Genomic DNA, 21186 nt, shown 5'->3' on the forward strand with positions numbered 1-21186 from the left:
TATTTTAGATGCTTGCTAGTGTTTTTCGGTTAATCTGTCATGCTTCGAATATCATTTTTGTTGGTCTGTCACGTTTTAATTTGAAATAGGATTTCCGGGCATTTTTTACTATAGACAACAAAACGAAAAATTGGTCAAAAACAGGTATATAACAAATAAATGCTATTAAAGACACAATTTCTATCTAGCTGGATGCGTTTTTTTTATGTGTTAACTTATTTTAAAGCGTTTATTCAGTTAAAAAAATAGTGTCGAGTGTTATGTAAGAACAAGAAAAAATGGCCGACATGAACCTCGATAATCTCTCAAAAATAGAAAATTAAAGAAAATACTTGTAGAAACCCACCCAATAAATCTTACGGTAAAATTTATTGGATGGGTTTACAGCCAGATATAAGAGTAACTTATTTTGCTTTGGGTAGCATTTATTTGTTATATACTTGTTTTTTTTTTTTTTTTTTTTTTTTTCACCACTTTCTCGTTTTGTTGTCTACAGTAAAAAAAATGACCAGATTTACATCGCAAAACGCGTATATTGAATAGGCGCATCTTAATTTTTCAACGGAACAGGTGTTCATTTATTTTATGCGATCAAATCTCGATTATGGTATTTGACAATTGTCACGTTTCTCGATTAACATATTTGTATCAATATTATTTACGATTCTCTTTCGACGAACCAAATCTAATGACCTCTTAACAAAATCCCTAATCTACCCTCTTACAAAGAATATTCCAAATATTGACGTACCACACAGAGAGAAAAAAGGTATTATTGCAGATTAACGCCCTCAGCTAAATCTCTCACGGAATAAATTTTTTTTTTAGGCGATTACGCGTAAACACTCTGAAAAACTGGGTTGAATGAAAAATCAAATTTAGAGTAGAAGATCAATTTCATATATAAATTTGATACCCCATTTCCAGAATATTCTATCGTTTTAGGTGTTAACTATTTGGGGAGTTAAATTTTGTACATTTTATGGGAGAAGGAAAGATATTTTTAATAAGCGATTTCATGTTAAATTTATAAATATATATATGGAACTAGCAGTTCAGCCCGGCTTTACTCGGGCCTTATGTACTGTTTATAACTTTATGTGCATCTTTTGATTTTAGTGTGCTCGATATGACGAATCGATTGGCCGCTTATGTTTACTTGATTAAATTTTGATACTTTGAACAAATTTTCCCCAAACTTTAATTTTCGTTAGCCTTTTCATTCCAACCAATCGAAATTGATTCCTATTTGAGTCACGTAAATTATTTCAAGTTGAGAGTGTACCCAATGAAGCAGTTCAAAATGAAAAGAAAGATATGTTGCAATTCAATAAATTAGTTTTTTATCCGAAGACAAAACGTACAAGATTTCCGTGATCGAACGATATTTTTTCAGGGGTGAATTTCTATTTAAGTCACGTAAATTTTTAAGAGTTGAGAATATACACAATGAATATTAGTGATTTCAAAAGTAAAAAAAAAAAAATAATATCAGGTAGAATCGAAATCGATGAACAAAACTTACAGTACTCCAGTTATCGCATGAGTTGGAGGCAAATAAGTGAAATTCAACTAACATTAACGTATATTTGTATTTGCGCGTGCGTACAATGGAAGTTAAAGTCGTCTGCCAAGTTCCAATTTCTTTCAATTTTGACCTCTTCGCAACGATTTTAACTTGCCAAAGAAAACAGTCCATAGTCCAACAGCGTTTTATTTATTTATTTATTTTTAAATAATAAATAGGGGAATAACGCTCATTGTTGGTACTTTGTTTTGCACGTTTATCATTGTCAATAACTTGCGTGACTAAATTAGGATTCAAATTAAAGTCGTAATAAAAATAAATAATATTTTTTATAAGAATTTCAGATTCTAATAAACCGCACGAATCGAGTTAGCTCCTAATATTTTGTGTAAAGAAAAATGATAGAAATGGCAGTAAGTGTCGAATATCAGCTTAATTCATATTCTAATCATGAATTACTATTTAAATTACAAAAAATTGAAAAAAAAAAGTAAATGAAATGATTTTCTGAAAATAAATAAATAAAATAATTACTTGATCAAATTACGTGACCTTTTAGAATATGACGTTTTAGTTCCGTGTTGGTTATGTACATTGTACATTGTAAAGATTTTTCTAAAATATTTTAAATTTTTATTTTATTATTAAATACATGGAACTTTTGATTTTCTCAACAAATATTATAATTACAACGTGGAAATTGTATAAATGTAAAGTTGTTAAAATAAAAAAAAAAGCTTAAATTAAATTACTAAAAATCGGAAAAAAGGAAAGAAATTAAAGGAAAAAAAATTACCCACATGCTCAAAGTTATGTGACTTTTGGAATGTGACGTTTTCGTCCTGTATCGGGTACATACATCATAAAGCTTTTTTCTGAATTATTATTATTATTATTATTATTATTATTATTATTATTATTATTATTATTAGTAGTAGTAGTAGTAGTAGTAGTAGTAGCATGGGTACCCGGCATTGCCTGAGTTGACATGAAGTTCCGTTTGACCACACCTAGGAATATTAATCATTTTCATCATGGGCAACAATTTCAAAAATAAAAGAACAAATAAAAACATGTAAATGAAATCGTCCAAAAAAAGAAGTATTATTTCAGCAGAAGGGATACAAAGAGAAGAAACTAATCTCCGAATATTTAGCACTTTTTGTTGTCCGTGTGTTAAAAAGACCCCCACCACCACAAAAAGTAAATAAAAATAAATCAAAACAACTTTTTTTTACTAAAAATAGCAGCGAGTGCCTGAACGACCGAATAAAAAAAAAATAGCCAAACGCGTGCGTAATGTTTTTTTTTTTTTTTTAATTTTTTTTTTTTGTAAAGGCACTTTTTTCACTGGCTGTTTTTTTTTTTTTCGAAAATAAAGGAAATTTTCGATTTGCTTTTTTGGAGGGGGGGCTGTTTATTTCTGAAAGTTTGACTGAAGTTTGAATTGAAAGTTTCTGTATAGCCGTTTCAAGAATATTAAAAACAAACAAATGATTTTTTTTCAGTTTATTTGTAAGTGTTTTTTTTTAATATTAAAAAAAACATTTTTCTGTCTACACGGAATAATTTTTTCAAGCTAGAAACTTATTGAGATTATCAAATTATTTTATTTGGTGAAGAGTTTGTTTTTATATTTCGAAGTTTCTAGGGGGAGATAACTCTACGTCTTTAAAAAAAAAAGTCGATGTCGGAAATAATTCCAAATAAATTAAATCAAATATATTCTCAATTAAATTGTTATTTAAAGTTTATTGAAATAATTTTAAATAGAACACTTTAAACAATTCTCTCGCTAGAAACATTAACTGATATACCGCTATTTAATAAAATCGACTTTCCTTAATGCAATATGCAAATGGAGTGGCCTCTTAATTGTATATTTTGAAGGAATCATACTTAGGAATAAATGAAAGAGTAAAGTAGCTGACCTTTTGTATATATTGATCAAATTGTGAACAAACAAACAAACAAAAATACAAGAATACAAATTTATATATATAGATATTTATTTATTTATATATTTCGTATGGAGTGTCACCAACAGTTATTGTAATTGCAACGCATGAGTTGTAAAACGATTTAAAAATGTATACATTGTGGAATTTAGAAGGGAGTGTCAATTTCTTAAACATCCGCCTAAATTTCTATGTAAATTGTATTTATTAACAAATTAATCTTATAAACTGCTAACAGAAATACGAAAGTATATATATATATATATATATATATATATATATATATATATATATATATATATATATACGTACATCGAAAACATTTTTCTGTATGTTTTATATGAAAGTGTTCTTGTATAATTATTTTATAAAAACATTTTAAAATTTTGAATGAAAAAAAATTTAATAAAAAGGGGGGCAAAATGGTGGAGATAAAAGCCATGCTAACTAATGCACCAAAGAGACAACTATTTTAAAACAGTTGTAAATTTACTAAATAAATAGATGCTACGTCCGCCAAGTTGTCATTTCTTTCAAGTTTGAACCATGCTTTGCACTATTTAGCAATTGTTTTAACAAAATAAATACCTCTAATTAAATTCTGCACCAAAAATGCAATCTTTTGAGCTACTGCACGACCATCCGCCTAGGAGGAAATCCAATTTGAAAAACGGAGACACACACAGACATAGTGAGATTTATATATTAAATTTATATACGAAGCTGATGCGATTAATCGTCACCTAGTCTTTTTAGTCTCGTTTACCTAGTCTTTTTAATGTATAGCTTTAATTAATGCGGCGTTCGTAAAATCAAAACGGTGATCATATTCCATCGTATGGGAACATGAGACGTTGAGTGTCTTGTTAGTGCTGATGGCTATTTTGTGTCTGTAAATCCTCTCGTTTAGAGTGCATTGGGTTTCTATGATGTAGACTATCACACTCTAAACAACGGGGATGGCATATATGTCAGCTTTGACTGCAAATATAGTGTCGAATTGGGTAGATTTTCGGACTATATCCATGGTAGTAGATAAAGTTATTTAAGCAAGATTAATACCTAGTTTACTTAGTTTTGTGCAAATGGTAATAATAACAGTGGTGATTGGTAAAATTAAATGACTTTTGATTACAGAGCTAATTAGTGCGTTTGTGATTTGAATGAATCTGAAGAGCCTTTCTTTGAGTTTTGTATAAACTAGTAGAGTATTGTATGGATTTTAGGGTGTGGTCAATGGATTTCATTTCTTTGTTTACATATTCGTTGTTGCATATTCTTACGACTTGAAGGTATTCATATTATTTGGAATCTTCAGACTACTGTTTTCATCTTGTGTGTCTTCCACAGAAGAGACATTCGGAGCCTACTTCTGCTCTATCGTTATTTTCATGACAAGCGCTCGTCTGAGCTCCAATCTATGGTTCCCCCTTGCCAAACTTACACAAAAAAACACTCGACTAACTAAAACCACTATTAACAGTTTCCTTCACTCTCTATCTGTACCTAAATCTAAACACAAATTCCATGAAGAAAGGTTCTTTCCTAGAACTGCCCGCCTGTGAAACACTGTTCCATTAGCCTGCTTCCCGGTCGACTACAGTATGTTAACCTTCAAGTCTAATGTAAACAAGTTCTAGTTAAACCGTCCATTTAAATAATCAAATTCTACCCAACTTACACCATTAGCGAGTACTGCACTACTACCTTACATTCATTAACTCTTATCCTCAAGTGGCCTTCGGGCTTTGATAAGTGGTGACTCTTTTATAAAAAAAACAAAACAAAACAACAACAAAAAAATCCTCATCTCCAAAATTCAGAAATGCTTGAAGGTACAATCCAAATTTTATTTTATTATTGTTAAGCTTCGAAATAAAAATGAAAATGAACATGATTATTCGTTGGTTTACATTGGATTTTTATTTTAATCAAATTTCATCCCAAACAAGGCACAGTGCTACTTTGAAGTAGGGGGCTACTATCGGGGACAAAAGTTGCAGACATATTATGAGAGGAGATGAGCAGCAACATGTATGTTCACATTACACTTGAACTTCTGCATGTCAGTACAGTTGGGAAAGCAGAATCCCGGAAGGGAGTTCCAAAGTCTAGCAGTTCTGGGGAAGAAAATATTGGAGTAGAAGGCTTTCTTACACCTAGGGATCTCTACTGTGAAGGGGTGGGATTTAGCTGCTTGTTGGGTTTATCGGGGGTATTCACGTCGAGGGAGCACGAGTGCTTGTAGTTCGTCAGAGCATTCATCATTAAAGTACTTGTAGAACAGGCATAGGGATGCAACATTTCGTTGATGGGACAGACGCTAAAGCCTAGATGACAGTTCAGGACCTATCAGACTGGCGACTCTCTTTTGAACCCTGTCCAGAAGTGAGAGACAAGTAGCAGATGCACCAGCCTAAATGTGACCATACATGAGCGAATGCTTTGCCTTATAGAGCTACAGGATACTTTCAAGCGTAAGTAGTTTTCTAGCACGGTAGAGAGAGCCCACCTTCTTCGCAGCACACTTGGATGTTATAATTTAATTTATTATCGTTGTTTTAGTGTAGAATGTCGAGAAAGCATGTGAAGTTATTGTTCTCGTTTTCAAAAGTAAATTGGGTTCTATTTTATTTATTCACATTACTACAGAAAAATACTAGGTTAAAAGGATCAGCTACCTAGTTTTTAATGAATAGACTTTCTAAAAACAAAATTCTGAAATGAATGAATATGATCAGTATATGGAAACGTATGAATTTACATAATAATAATAATAATAATAATAATAATAATAATAATAATAATAATAACAACTGAAACCGCATATCTATAAGTTCTCTAACCCAACCCTAGCCCCATCACCACATCACTGCCCCATCCCTCAACAAAAGAGTGAGACCAAATAACCAAGTAGAGTCAAGGATGTAGGAAAGACCGATGAACTGACCAAACCTCAGCCGAATAAGTGCAAAAAGAATTGGGACCTTGGGGAGGCTTATTGCCATTTAAATCCCAGCAAAGACAAATAGCCACTGTCAACAAGAAGCTGTTGTGATAATGCAAATTTATTTGCAAATGTTATCAAAAGAGGTAGAGAGTACTGTAAACCTTGGGAGACTTGTTGTCACTCAGCTTCCAGGGAACACCACAGGCTGTTTTCAGGGGAAGACCTCTGAAGACCTGTGTGAGAGCTCCTTGTGAGCCAATAATAATCGAAATTTTACAAAATTAAACTTTCATGATTAATTAAAATAATCATAAAAAGTTATAAACTTTAAAAACTTCTTTAATTGTCTCCCCTTGGAATTCTTCAAAAATGAAACCCCCCCCCCAAAAAAAACCCCCTACAAACCAAAAATGCACAAGTGCCATTTTTATATATGAACTGCCCAGTGTTGCCTTGGATACAGTAAAGGTATTAAATCACATCTCAGTTCATCAGCAAACCAACATCTTGTTCATCTTCCCTAAGCATTATCTCACAATGGTATCCAAGCGGCGTTACCCCTCGTTTGGGGTGGACATGAGTAAAAATACAAAAAGTAATGAACAACACTAATGACATATCATCGGAGACTGTTGAATGGAGAGAACCAGATTCCAGTGAAAGTAGTAGAGGTTTCACATCTCAGCGAAGGAGAGGCTAAATTTACCCTAACCCTTTATTCTACTACCAATTTAGATCCTGGTACTTCTGGCACTTTACTCAGAGAGGAAGAAGTAACTGTCTCATTACGTAGGTGTACTAGGGTATAACCACCAGTCACCCATTGTCATTTGTGTAATTATACAATCAAGGGTGAGTGTGACAACGAAGATGAACACTTACTAGCTGAGAAGAGAATAAGATGCTTCACATGTTATGCATACCCATCTGTCAAATAAAAAGCGCTTTTCTTTTACAGTTGGAACTGATCTGCATATGCGGAGAATTATTAACATATGTGGAGACATTAATTATTAAGAATTATTACATACTAGCAGGACCTGTTAAGCGGCGTCGCCCAGTGGAAGTATGCCCCTCCTCCTATAGAAAATTAAAGTAAATTTATTATTGTTGTTGGTGTTGTTATTGTTGTTGGTGTTATTGTTGTTGTCCAACCTCTAGCCTCCTCATGTTAAGAATGGCTTTTGGAATAGACACCCCCAACTTCCTCATGTTAAGAACGGCTTTCAGAATAGACACCTCATTTTATGAAGGGGGGGGTGTCAAATATTTGCCTCAAATGTAACCTTGATAATCGCTGGGTGCCCCATGAATTGAGCGAGAACCAAAAGAAACGCAGTTATAAATTTAAAAAAAAAAAATTTTTTTTTATTCAATTTTCACCCCAAACAAGGCACAGTGCCACTTTGAAGCAGGGGGGCTACTATTAGGGACTGAATTAGCGGGGTCATTATGAAGGGAGATGAGTAGAAAGATGTTTGTTAACATTACACTTGAACTTCTGCATATCATTGCAGTTGGGAAAGCAGAATCCCGGAAGGGAGTTCCAAAGACCTGCAGTTCTGGGGAAGCAACTATTGGAGTAAAAGGCTTTCTTGCACCTAGGGATCTCTACTGTAAAGGGATGAGACTTAGTAGCTTGTCGGGTTTGTCGGGGGTAGTAACGTCTGGAAGGTACAAGTGTTTACAGTTCATCAGAGCATTCACCATTAAAGTATTTGTAGAACAGGCAGAGGGATGCAACATCTCGTCGATGGGACAGAGGCTGAAGCCTAGATGACAGTTCAGGACCTATCAGGTTGGCGACTCTCTTTTGAACCCTGTCCAGGAGCAAGAGACAAGCAGCAGATGCACCAGCCCAGATGTGACAACAGTACTCCATACATGGGCGAATGGTGGCCTTATAGAGGTATAGGATACTGTCAGGCGTAAGTAGTTTTTTAGCACTGTAGAGGGAGCCAACCTTCCTTGCAGCAGCCTTGGCAATGCTCTCAATGTATCTATTCCAGTTCATATTCCCTGTAAACGTTAGGCCGAGGAGTTTAAAAGAAGTACTCTCAGGCAATGTGTTCTTGGCCATTGCTATTGGTAGTAGAGAAGGTTTCTTGTAGTTATTGAAGGAAACAAGCTTAGTCTTAGCAGCATTGAATGTGACCAACTATTTTTGTCCCCATTCCACTACAGATTGGAGGTCATCCTCTAGTGTTTCTGCCATTTCCTTGGATATGTGTTCATTTGTTTTCCCCTCATATCTGTTATAGAGAGTGGTGTCATCGGCAAAAATACCCATCTACGAAACAATTTTATCAGGGAGGTCATTTATGAATATCAGGAATAATAGATGTCCAAGGATAGACCCCTGAGGTACTCCCGCATTTATGTCATATTGTTTAGATGTACGACCGTCGAGGACAACTTTGATTTTTCTCTTACTTAAGAAGGATTTAATTACATTATGAATTCTTCCAGTGATTCCATATGATCTAATTTTCCTTAGAAGACCATCGTGCCATACCCTGTCAAAAGCCTTAAATATGTCAAGGGCCACCGCTCTACCCTCCCCTGTTTTGTCCAATGAACAGTATATACGTTCAGAAACTACAGTTAAGATATCTGCTGTTGAACGGGCTTGCCTGAATCCATATTGTTTGTCAGTCAGGAGTTTAGCAGCTGTTAGGTGCTGCTTTCCTTCTTTTGCGCAACAAGAATGACCCGTTCCTCGACTGGGTTGCGACTTGCGATAAAAAGTGGGTTCTTTACAACAACCGGTTAAGCTTGGTTCAATGGTTAGATGTCGACAAAACTCCAGAACACTTTCTGAAACCAGAGTTGCACCAAGAGAAAGTCATGCCGACTGTTTGAAAGACAATTATTTCCTTTTTGAATTACATTATTCAAAGAAAATATCTAATGATCATGTTAAATATTTCAGAATATTGTTTTTTATGGAAATAGTTCGTGACAAGGCATGAAGCCATTTGATGTAAGGAACTAACAAGAACGAAAAATTATTATTGCAAAGACAGGAAACGCTTACTGACCTTAGTTTTGAAAAGATCAAGGTTGTAGGTAGGAGGAAAACAGTGAGCAGGAAGAGAGTTCCACAACTTTGCAGTTCTTGGAAAGAAGTTACTGGAATAGGAAACTGTATTACAATGAGGTATTAAAACAGTGAATTGATGGAGACCACTAGACTAACGAGTCAAACGAGCTAGAACAAAGGAAGCAGGGAATAGATCAAACAATTCTGAAGAACATATGCCATAATAGTGTTTATAAAAAAGACTGAGACTAGCAACATCATGTCTGTGTAGGAAAGAGTTCGTGTGTGTGTGTAAGAGAGAAAAAGAGAGAGAAAGAGAGAGAGGGGGGGTTGCAGTGAAGGAGAAAGAGTGGTACCAATCAAATTACAGATATGTTTCTTCACTTTATCAAGAATATTCAGATGGGGTATGGATTCACCAGTCTAAATATGGCAATATTACTCTATATATGGTTTGACAGTAGATTTCTAGAGATAGAGAATAGCCTCAGGTGTGAGAACATGTTTGATAGAGAGAACCGATTTTATGAGGAGCAGAAATTTAATTTATTTAGGACAAAATTGTCCAATTATCTTATAATTTATATTACGAGGTATTGTATTTGTTTTCAAATTTTCTGGTTGAATTGTTCTCATCTGTATTCCTATCTCCCCATACCACCATTTTTATTCTTATTTTTCAATTTCTATAATTTTCAAGGTTTAATTGGTAGAAGGGGGAATAACTTTTACAAGATTTGTAGAGTTATTTCCCTTGGTAAGGACACTTACTGAGAGTCATTGTTGATTCTACATTAATGGATATTAATTTGCGCTAAGGGAGATAACCAGCATAGACATAGCAAAAATAAGCATATAAGATATAATAGAACAATGAAGAATGTTAAATTAAAAAAAAAAGTAAAAAAAATGATTACACAAAAAAAAAAAAATAAATAAATAAAAAATAAAATAAAATAATAAAATAAAAAATAAGAGAAATTTGTTTTTCTTAAACAGTTGTAATCAGCCATCGTCAGGATAATTAAAACTTTTTGGAAGTATTTAAACCGTCAATTTCTGGCTATGATTAAAGTTTAATTAATTAATTTATTTATTTGTACTATTCTGTAGTTTCATTTTTCAAAATCTAATTTGGGCGCATAATAATTAACGTATACAAAACCACGAACATAGAAAACGTTTTTGAAGGAGATTTTGAAGTATTTAAACCGTCAATGTAATTTGTTTTTAAACGAAAATAAAAAATTAAACAAATAAGAATTTTATTTTTTTTTTATTTTAGGTAATCAGTCATTTCTGTCAATGATTAAAGTTTTTTTTTTTTTTTACTATTATGTACAAATGTATTAAAAAAAGAAGAAAAATAACAACGTTCAAAGATTCTGCACAAGAAAAAAAAGACGAACACTTCAGTGTTCGTCTTTTTTTTTCTCTCTTAAATAAGGGAAGCATTTTTCATTAAATAATTAGACAACAACTTTTTGATTGTTATCTATACAAAAGATAAACAACTTTTTCATTGGCTATTGGACTTTAACTTTTTTATTGCTTTCGGCTACAAAATCATTACTAAGAATTCTGAGAATAGATAACATGTCTAATTTAGAATTTCCCCGAGTTTCTAAAGAACGTATAGTGGACCATCATGTCTTCAGTCCACGAGATATTAATGAGTTAAATTGGACATTTAGTTCAATTTTACCCCAAATAACAGAGGATGAGATTCAGTTTGCAGCTTCCATTGGAATGATAGGGAATTCTAGCCCTTGTTTAGCATGTGAAATCCCTAGAACGTTTACTAAAAGAAGTAAACTCACAGACGGATGGTATTGGGAATGCCGGAGCTGTAGGTCAGTTGTTAGCGTGCGAAAGGGGTTATATATATATATATATATATATATATATATATATATATATATATATATATATATATATATATATATATATATATATATATATATATATATATATATATATATATATATATATATATATATATATATATATATATATATATATATATATATATATAAAATCCGTCTGCAAATAAGGCAAATAATTGTGATAGTTTTTTTGTTGTTGGCGTATAGATATGAAGCAAACATTTAAATTAGTTTTTAATTATTAAAGAAGATACGTTAAAAATAATTAAGATACGTTTAAATATTATTCACATTTAAATTTCTGTTTTTAATTATTAAAGAAGATACGTTAAAAATAATAAAGATACGTTTAAATATTAATTAACATTTAAATTTGTTTTTAATTATTAAAGAAGATACGTAAAAATAATTAAGATACGTTTAAATATTAATTAACATTTAAATTTCTGTTTTTAATTATTTAAAAAATACGTTAAAAATAATTAAGATACGTTTAAATATAAATTAACATTTAAATTAGTTTTTAATTATTAAAGAAGATACGTTAAAAATCATTAAGATACGTTTAAATATTAATTAACATTTAAATTTCTGTTTTTAATTATTAAAGATACGTTAAAATAATTAAGATACGTTTAAATATAAATTTACATTTAAATTTGTTTTTAATTATTAAAAATACGTTAAACAATAATTAAGATACGTTTAAATATTAATTAACATTTAAATTTCTGTTTTTAATTATTTAAAAAAACCGTTAAAAATAATAAAGATACGTTTAAATATAAATTAACATTTAAATTTGTTTTTAATTATTAAAGAAGATACGTTAAAAATAATTAAGACACGTTTAAATATTAATTAACATTTAAATTGGTTTTAATTATTAAAGAAGATACTTTAAAAATAATTAAGATACGTTTAAATATTAATTAACGTTTAAATTTGTTTTTAATTATTAAAGACGATACGTTAAAAAATAATTAAGATACGTTTAAATATTAATTAACATTTAAATTCCTGTTTTTAATTATTAAAGAAGATACGTTAAAAATAATTAAGATACGTTTAAATATTAATTAACATTTAAATTGGTTTTAATTATTAAAGAAGATACTTTAAAAATAATTAAGATACATTTAAATATTAATTAACGTTTAAATTTGTTTTTAATTATTAAAGACGATACGTTAAAAAAATAATTAAGATACGTTTAAATATTAATTAACATTTAAATTTGTTTTTAATTATTAAAGAAGATACGTTAAAAATCATAATAATACGTTTAAATATAAATTAACATTTAAATTAGTTTTTAATTAATAAAGAACATACGTTAAAAATTAATTAAGATACGTTTAAATATTAATTAACATTTAAACTTCTGTTTTTAATTATTAAAGAAGATACGTTACAAATAATTAAGATACTTTTAAATATTAATTCACATTTAAATTGGTTTTAATTATTAAAGAAGATACGTTAAAAATAATAAAGATACATATAAATATTAATTAACATTTAAACTTCTGTTTTTAATTATTAAAGAAGATACGTTAAAAATTAATATAGATACGTTTAAATATTAATTAACATTTAAATTTGTTTTTAATTATTAAAGAAGATACGGAAAAATAATTAAGATAGGTTTTAATATTAATTAACATTTAAATTGTTTTTAATTATTAAAGATACGTTAAAATAATTAAGATACGTTTAAATATTAATCAACATTCCTGTTTTTAATTATTAAAGATACGTTAAAAATAATTAAGATCCGTTTAAATATAAATTTACATTTAAATTTGTTTTTAATTATTAAAAATACGTTAAACAATAATTAAGATACGTTTAAATATTAATTAACATTTTAATTTCTGTTTTTAATTATTTAAAAAATACGTTAAAAATAATTAAGATACGTTTAAATATAAATTAACATTTAAATTTGTTTTTAATTATTAAAGAAGATACGTTAAAAATAATTAAGATACGTTTAAATATTAATTAACATTTAAATTGGTTTTAATTATTAAAGAAGATACTTTAAAAATAATTAAGATACGTTTAAATATTAATTAACGTTTAAATTTGTTTTTAATTATTAAAGACGATACGTTAAAAAATAATTAAGATATTTTAAATATTAATTAACATTTAAATTCCTGTTTTTAATTATTAAAGAAGATACGTTAAAAATAATTAAGATACGTTTAAATATAAATTTACATTTAAATTTGTTTTTAATTATTAAAAATACGTTAAACAATGCTTAAGATACGTTTAAATATTAATTAACATTTAAATTTCTGTTTTTAATTATTAAAGAAGATACGTTAAAAATAATAAAGATACATTTAAATATTAATTAATATTTAAATTTGTTTTTAATTATTAAGGAAACTACGTTACAAAATAATTAAGATACGTTTAAATATTAATTAACATTTAAATTTGCTTTTAATTATTAAAGAAGATACGTTAAAAATTAAGCATTGAAATTTATATGCTTTTCATTCGTTTTTACGATTTACTAAAATAAAGAAAAACAAATTTCTTATTTTTAACGTAAGGTTTTTGGTCTCCTTCCAAGAGACACATCCGACAATTGTTGGGGACGAGAACTGAAATGTTCCACCTTCATCTCATGGAGATTTTTTTTTTTTTTTTTTGTTTTTTGGCGGATAAGGGAGAAGGGCGAGTTATTCCCCCGTATAATTATTGCCATCAGGGATCAATATGTGATATGATTTTTTTTTTCATTTCCATTAGTTAACAAGTTTATTTAATTTTTGTTTTTAATTAATTAAAATCGTTTCATTGTAACAGGTTGTTTATTTTTGTTTTGTGTCAGGGTTTTATCTTTCTGGAAAAAAAAAAGTTACTCAGAACTGCCTAGTGTACGTTAATAAGTTTATTTTGTTACTTAACATTGTTATATTTTAAGTTTGTTGATTAACTTTGCTAACTTGTTTCCTTTTTGTAAACTGCTCCAGCAATTTCCGGAACTCGGCTACAATAATCGTGTAATCATTTTTTTAAAAAATTATTTTAACATTCTTTCATTGTTCTACTGATTATTTCAACGTCCCAAATAATATCTTGCAAAATATGCTTATTTTTGTTATGTCTATGCTGGTTATCTCCCTTAGATTTAATGATCTGTTGACATAAGCGCCTATTATTTATCTATTTATCTTTTTTTTTTTTTTTTTTTTTTTTTTTTTTTTTTAATATTTTTTGTACTTATGCAAAATATGGAGCGTGCAGAAATCGAAATTTGTCAGCATATTCCAGCAGAGGTTTTTCGGAAGTTCCAATGGAACTAAATCTATTTTACTAAGAGATTCGATTCGTTCAGTTTCCGTATGATAATTTTCAACTACTTTATATAACCTATCTATCTATCTATCTATCTATCTATCTATCTATCTATCTATCTATCTAAGTGAAAATGTGTGTGTGTGTGTGTGTGTGTGTGTGTGTGTGTGTGTGTGTGTGTGTGTGTATTTCCCTACCAAATAACTGTCAATTTTCAGTCTAGAGACTCGAGATTTGACATTAGGGGTATTGAGAGTTGGGAAAATCTTTTTAATCTGTTTTCGGCCAGAAATTTGGCTGTCAAGAGGTCAAAGTTCAACGATTTGACCTTTGAAAACTCTACCAAACTCCTCCGCAAATTTTGGGTCTAAACAACTTGAAATTTTGGATGTAGGTTGCTTGGACATGGATCAAACTTTTTAATATGATTTGAGCCCCCCCCCAATAAATGTGATGGGGTCAAAATTAGGTCAACGTTTTTAAAAAAATTTTCCTCTGCAGTCTCTACCAAATTACTCAGCGAATTTCTGGTCTAAATATTTAAAATTTAATGTAAAATGTATTCAGAGATAGGGCAAGCTTTTTAATCGGTTTGGGTCGAAAATTTGAGCTGTCAAGGGGTCAAAGTTCAAAAGATTTTACCTTTGCTGTGTCTAGCAAATTACTCAGCCAATTTTGGGTCTAAACATTTGAAATTTATACCTAACGGATATTCAGATATGCGGCAAGCATTTTAACCAGTTTTGGGGCGAAAATTTGGCTGCCAAAAGGTCAAAGTTGAAAGAGTTGACCTTTGCAGATTCTACCAAATTCCCCCGCCTATTTTGGATCTAAACACTTGAAATTTTCAATGTAGTTTGTTGCGGACCAGGATATAATAATACCCTAACTCGCCACAAGAAAATAATGAAACGAATGGAATTGAAGGAAACGAAAACTCAATTGATGGATAAGATAAACGTCATTTATTTACTGTTGAAAGAATGTTTTAGATATAACATGTGTTCATGTCCGCGCGGGTGTAACCATCGTTTGTAGAGGACAGGTATTGTATAAGGAAAAAGGAAATGTGTTTTCATCTCACGTTCGGTTCACTATCGTTTGTTCACGCCTGGGAAAAGAGGTGAGTAACGTAGTGAAAATTGGAATGATAGTCCAGCGTGTAGACCAAGACAAAGATAATGGGTTGACGTCAGTTAGCAGTCCGCTACGCGAAGGTGTTCTCAGGGACCAGTAGATAGAGAGAGAAAGAGTGAGAATGTGTACGTACGGTCTGTTAGCCTTTTGTCCCACATAGTAGCAAGTGGTGTGAGGTACGCGCCTCCCTTTCAGGAGGCGACAGTTCGTCGAACCTCTCAGCCCGAGAGCTGGTCCTAAAAGGAAGAAGCCGGTTATTGCTCTTTGTTTTATACTCGTTTCCAGAGTGTCTTTTGCGCATGTGTGGATTTCCTTTGAAAGAGGAAGTGACGTCGTCCATCTGTGTGTTCATGTGCGCGTGTGTGAGTACATGTGTGCATGTTAGCGTGTGTGTATATACACGTGAATGTGAGTGTATGTACGCGAACGTGAATATATGTACATGTGTGGACGTGGGTGCGTATGTTTGTGTGCGCGTATGTATGCGACAAGTAATATAGCTTGAAATGTGAACGTGTTTTTGTGTGAGACTAGGAAAGGCTCGCAGAATTTTGGATCTAAACCCTTGAAATTTTCGATGCAGTTAACTTGGACATGGGTAAAACTGTATTTTGATTTGAGACCAAAATAATAAATTTTATGGGGTTGAAATTTGGGTCAAAGTTAAAAAAATTTACCTCTGCGGTCTCTACGAAATTACTCATACAATGTTTTGTTTAAACATTGGAACTCTTACATAAAGTGTATTCACACGTAGAGCAAACAAAGCTGGGCTGAACTGCTAGTATATCTATAAAAATGAAATTGTCTGTGGGTGTGTGTGCGTCTGTGTGTGTACATTTCCCTACTAAACTACTCTATCAATTTTCAGTCTACAGACTCGTGATTTGACATAATGGGTACTGAGATTTGGAAAAATCTTTTTAATCATTTTTCGGCCAGAAATGCAGCTGTCAAGGAGTCAAAGTTCAACGATTTGACCTTTGATAACACTACCCAACTCCTCCACCAATTTTGGGTCTAAACACTTGAAATTTTGGATGTAGGTTACTTGGACATGGATCAAACTTTTTAATATAATTTGAGGCCAAAACAGTAGATGTAGGGGGGGGGTCAAAATTGGGGTTACAGTTTTAAAATATTTAACCTCTGCAGTCTCTACCAAATTACTCAGTCAATTTTTAGTCTAAAATTTTGAAATGTTACATAAAGTGTATTCAGTCATGGGGAAAGCTTTTTAATTGTTTTTAGGCCGGAAATTTGGCTGTCAAGGGGTCAAAGTTCAAAAGATTTTGCCTTTGTTGTTTCTAGCAAACTATTCAGCAAATTTGGATTATAAACATTTGAAATTTTACATAAAGAGAAATCAGACATGCCGCAAACATTTTAATTAGTTTTGGGCAAAAATTGGGCTGCTATGAGGCCAAAGTTGAAAGAGTTTACCTTTGCAGACTCTACCAAACTCCTTCACTAATTTTGGGTCTGAACACTTGAAATTTTGGATGTCGGTTAACTGGACATGAGTAAAAATTTTAAATATATATATATATATACATATGCACATAAAGTTATGAACAGTACATAGGGCCTGAGCAAAGCCGGGCTAAACTGGTAGTGCAGCAGCAGCAACACAAAAAACAAAAACAAAACAAAGAATAATAATAATAATAATAATAATAATAATAATAATAATAATAATAATGATAATGATAATAATAATAATAATAATAATAATAATAATAATAATAATAATAAATGCGACGAAAGTGTAATTACAAAAAGTCATTAATTGTAAGAAGAAAAATTTTTTTCAATTACTTTTTTAATCCTGTTGGACCCGTAAAAAAATAATAATTAGACGCAGTAGGAAGCCTGGGTGGAGAGCGGTATTCCCCCCCCAAAAAAAAAAGAAGAAAAAAAAAGAAACACACCTGTAATGCAAAGGAAGAAAAAAAAAAGGTCAGAAAAAAGTCAATGGCTTAACTCCCGCACCCACAGTGACTTACGACGTCGCGGGCGTTCGAAATAAGCTTAGTTATTGCAAAAATGACCCCTTAATGTTTTTGGCCAATTTTTTTATATTTGTCGTCCGAGAGACGGATGTTTCTAACGATACCAATTTTGTCAGTGTTCGTCACGTATATCGAAAATTTTTGACAGACAGGTACACACATACACACGCATTTTGTAAAAATGTTACATGCACTTTTTAACCGCTACGAGTGTTTTTTTTTTGTTTTTTTTTTATGGCCCGGACAACGTCAAGTAGCCTTGCTGGTAAAAAATAAAACAAGAAACACATTAACAGATTAATATTTCTTTATCTTTTTTTTTCTTCTTTTTTTAAGAGATGATTCATGATAAACTAAATATTAGGCAGACTACGTCATTTTGATCTTTTATATTTTGTGGTTTGAAGACTGTGGGTTTTTCCATATTTTCCCATTTTCATTTTTTTTTATGTAATAACATGTCTGGCCTGGTGTTAGCAGATTTTAGTAGATCTACATCGCACTCGAGTACAATGATACAATTTTCCTTTTTTTTTTCATTCTCCAGTGACGCGCGACGCGGTTATATTTCGTTACAAATCTCTAATTAAAAGAAGTACTCTCCTTTTGACCTACTTTAAAAAGCTGTAATACAAACGAGCGTGTTGAAAACAACTTGTCAAACGAGACTATATAAAAATAAGTCAATATTGCAAACGGAAGTTTATCTTCTCTAACTGGCAAGCAACTTATGGCCTGTTCTGTCGCGATTCACGTTTAGAAGTATATTTTTAAATGAACAAAGAATGAAAAAAAAAAAAAAAATTTTAAATCATAAAAGATAATGACAAGCATGCAACATTTGTTTAAAAAATATACATGTCGATTTTGTTTCGTTAATAAAAAAAGAAGAAATAAAATCGGAAGAATTTACGGAATTTAAATTCCAACATTTCATAAACTGTTTCTATCGATTTTGATGGATAATCGATTCTTTTTACGAAATATATTTATTTTTCATTAAATGCAAATCCCGAAAAATAAATATATTCTTACAAAAAATTAAAAGAAACGGGATGTAGGGGATAACGGAGAAGAACAAGAGTTGCTAAGATACTCGTGGGTTACTTCTCTACAGGCCCAGACAGTGGGACGCGATTTCTTTTTTTTTACAAGGTGATCACCACTTATCAAGACCCGGAAGCCTCTCAGGGATAAGGATTATTGCATGTACAGTAGATTTAATAAATGTGTATACTTAAGGGTGCGGTTCATTAGGAATTTGTTTACGTTGGACTTGAAGACATCCAGGTTCTAGTCAAGTGGGAAGCGGGCAGACGGAACAGAGTTCCACAGGCATGCAGTTCTAAGAAAGAAGCTACGTTTTGATTTAGGCACAGATAAAGAGTGGGGGAAATTATTGACAGTGATCTCAGCTAGACGGGTGTTTTTCGTGAAAGATTGGCGAGTGGGGACTAGAGATTGGAGTTCAGACTGCCATGGAAATAACGATAAAACAAAGATAGGCTGGCAACGTATCTTCTGTGAGAGAGAGGTTGCAGGGAAGAGAAAAGGGTATCCCCCACTTAGCCATGAAATCTATTTTGTACTCTGTCAAGGCAGGATAGGCTGTTTTTAGCAGCTCCTGCCCAGATATGGCAGCAGTATTCCATCCTTGGGCGTACTTGGCTTTTATACAGATAGAGAATTGCATCAGTAGTGAGATATCTTCTGGAGCGGTAGAAGGATCCCACCATCTTTCCAGCGACCTTGGCAACAGACTTGATGTACGTGTTCCATTTCAGATCAGGAGTAAAGGTCAAGCCCAGAAGCTTGTAAAACATGGGGCTTCTCCTAGACGAGAGCCATCCATTTCAATTGATGCCAGATGGGGATCAGAGCGTTGATGATGTAAAGATAGGAGCTTGGTTTTAGATGCATTAAAGGTAACCAGCCACGTCTTCCCCCACTGAACCACGTGCTCGAGATCAGAGGAGAGAGAATCAGAGAGAATTTTGTCATTTACAGCCTTTGATGTGTTGCCGTAGATGGTCGTGTCATCAGCATTAATACTGCAGGCTTCTGATTTTTGTCCATCAACCACTACTCTTATGAGCCTATCAGAGAGAAATGATTTAATGATAGAGAGAATATTTCCAGTTATACTGTAGCTGGAAATCTTGTGAAGTAGGCCTTTATGCCATACCTTGTTGAAGGCCTTTAATATGTCAAGAGCAATTGTCCTAGAAAGGAAGCCTTTGTCAAGAGATTCACTAATCCTATGAGAAATAACCGTTAGCACATCTGCAGTAGATCTTGCAGAACAGAAACTATATTGCGTGTCACTAAGAAGGTTGTTTCTGCTGAGGTGGTTGACTATTTCTCTATTTAATATGGATTCCAGCAACTTACTCATGACACACAGGAGACTTATTGGTCTGTACTGAGAGGGAGATTACTTATCACCTGAATTCTTAAATGCAGGGCATACTGATGAGGTTTTCCAGGGTGTTGGAAAGCACTTCTTAAGGCAACGCTTAAACAGTTTTGTAAGTATGGGGGCAAGTTCTGGTTGAAGCTTTTTTAACACTATAATTGGGATGCCGTCAGGACCAGTTGCTTTACTGGAATCAAGGGTCTTGATTAGCTTGGCGACCTCATGCACAGATATTTGTATGTTACCTAGTATTTTCTGTGTTATAAGTGGAAATAAGGGGAGTTGATGGCCTTCATCGCATAGGGTAGAATTAGCTGCAAAGTTCTTGGCAAATAGTTTGGCCTTGTCTGATGCTGACGAGATGACCTCAGGTCCATTGATAATGGTTGGGATAGAACGCACACTTCTGTTCAGGATCCTGTTTGCTATTTGCCAAAAATATAAGATGACTTTGTCCTGGACCCTATGCCTATCTCGTATGGCAGAAACCAGGAGAGCGAGTAAAATCGTTTCATTATAATTTTTTTTACAAATGAGTCACCACTTATCAAGGCCCGGAAGCCACTCGAGGATAAGGGCTAATGAATGTACGGTAGTCAATGGGACAATATAGTAGTAACGGTTACTTATGGAAATTTGGTAAATTGGATTACTTAATGGGACACTTCATCAAGAACTTGTTTACATCAGATTTGAAGATGACCATATTAGAGAGCTGGAAAGCAGGGAAACGGGAAAGAGTTCCACATGCAGTTCTAATAAAGAAGCTTTGTTTATGGAATTTACGTTTAGGTTTAGGCATAGATAAAGAGTGGGGGAAATTATTGAGAGTGGTTTTAGTTAGCTGAGTGTTCTTCGTAAAATTTTGGCAAGGAGGGACCATAGCTTGGAGCTCAGATGAGTACTTACCATGAAAATAACGATAGAGCAGAGAC

Source organism: Euprymna scolopes, chromosome 6 (genome assembly GCF_053919585.1).
Source record: "Euprymna scolopes isolate OS-2025 chromosome 6, ASM5391958v1, whole genome shotgun sequence".
Classification (NCBI taxonomy): Eukaryota; Metazoa; Mollusca; class Cephalopoda; order Sepiida; family Sepiolidae; genus Euprymna; species Euprymna scolopes.